The 1,897-nt window shown below is 46.8% G+C and overlaps 1 pseudogene; it reads right to left on the minus strand.

Annotated features, from left to right (window-relative positions):
- Window positions 1-857: 857 nt before the first annotated feature.
- Window positions 858-1,038, minus strand: LOC142573500 (U2 spliceosomal RNA; annotated as a pseudogene).
- Window positions 1,039-1,897: the final 859 nt, after the last annotated feature.

Below are 1,897 nucleotides of genomic sequence, written 5' to 3' on the forward strand. Positions count from 1 at the left end.
AGCCTGAAGGAGTCGACTCATGAGATCGTTTGCCGACCTAGGAGTGACGGAGGTAGCCGGCATCACCTATGATGCCAACTTCTCCTACACTCACGATTTACTTTTTTTAAAAAAAAAGCTATACTAACTCCAAATCTAAAACCCTCCACACATAAATAAATAAACATGTCTCAAGATGGCCAGCTATCGCCTGACCGCAGTACTTGCTTTTTTTGTCCAGTTTTTCACCTTGTTATCGTTCTTAGCACCATTTACCAATCAGCCCAACAGCACACTCTATTAAAGTAATATTATTTTATTCGCTGCGGCTGACGGAATGGCTGCCATACGCATTACTGCAGAGAAATAGTTTATTGGCAGGAAACGTACTTTCTGCCACACAGAACACTGACGCATTTATGTGAGTCAATGTAATTGAAAAATAAATCAATTAAGAATTAAGTACGTCAATTTCGTACGCAGTCATCCAATAGTCGCCAGTGAAACCCTAAAGAAACGATAAGTTAGTCTAGAGCTGTAGATTACTCTTTGAAAACATTATTTGCATTTTCTTGACCTAGAAGGTTTGTTTATGAGGTGAGAAAAATAACCGATGTTCTCTTTCTTTAATCTCATGCCCGAATCACAGCCCCTCTGAAGTTCTGGTGCCGTAACAACGTTCACTGTAATTTTACCTGTTTCGGTCCTTTTACAGCAAGAAAAGTCCACAACACATGCTAAACGGTGATAGTTTGTTTAAGTCGCAACGTAGCAATGTACAATGTAGCGTATTATTCTTTTACAGCGAAGCTGTATGGCTAGGTTCTGGAAAAAAATTGCGGGCGTCTATCGAGCCGTGTAAATCGAGAATTTCTTCCCATACGTGGGCCGATCCCGAAGATCGTGCAATACCAGGCCGACCCGCGACGGAGGTGAAGCAGGCTTTGAGCACTCCGTCAAGTTGCAAAAATAATTTTAATATCTTAGATCCAAATACAACCCGTATCAGAACCCGTAGCTGATAAGAACAGATACTACACTTTGACCCGCGTCGACCATGTCTACGTTTGCACCGCCCTCTCTTCGTCGACGTTCCAAGCGCTTCTCCTCTCCTTCTGCTCTCCCGTGGTGGCGGTCCCATAAGCGTGCTGCATGCCAGGACCGCGAGGCGGAAAGAAATGCGAACCGTCCGTCTGGCCGCGATCCAGCAAACCTGGAATGTTTCACCGAAGCAAAGGCCAGGTTTCAGAGGGAGTTTGCGCGGAACCAGTTCTGTGTGGCCTGTCTTGTGTGTTACCGCTTGTGGTTTTCGAGTGACCTTGGAACCGTTGCTGCACTGCGGGACGTCGACCAACGCGCGATCGCCTTGGCTACGGTGAAGCAGTCTGTGCCCTCGGAGCGCGGTGACGTGCGCGTCTGTTCTACGTGCCGCGATTCGTTACCAAAAGGTGTCGTGCCGTGTTTTGCAACAATACCTGGGTATGTATACCCCCCGGGCCTCATCATTTTCCGAGGCTCAACATCGTGGAGGAGCGACTAGTCGCACCTTGCCTTCCATTTATGTGCGTACGGCGTTTGATGCACGGCAATGGACAGTTCGCCATTAAGGGGCCCACATGCACAGCTTCGCTGGTCATCAACCTTCACAGAGTGGAATGACACTGAATTTTTTTTTCTTTTTGGTCTACAAACAGTAATTTATCCTGTTCAATACAATGTCGCATCTCTGACGTCACGGAGTGCTTTACTGGTAACATCAAGATTGTTTCGTCGCCTATCTATCGTCCTTACGCACTTTCTGACCCACCGAGCCTATGCTCACCTTAAGACAGCCCTATTTGCAGTTTACGAAGCGTAGACTACCAATCAAGAGCAACCTAACATTTACCCTTCGCGCCTCCAAGTCCAAAGCGACACA

Source organism: Dermacentor variabilis, chromosome 2, assembly GCF_050947875.1.
Source record: "Dermacentor variabilis isolate Ectoservices chromosome 2, ASM5094787v1, whole genome shotgun sequence".
Lineage (NCBI taxonomy): Eukaryota > Metazoa > Arthropoda > Arachnida > Ixodida > Ixodidae > Dermacentor > Dermacentor variabilis.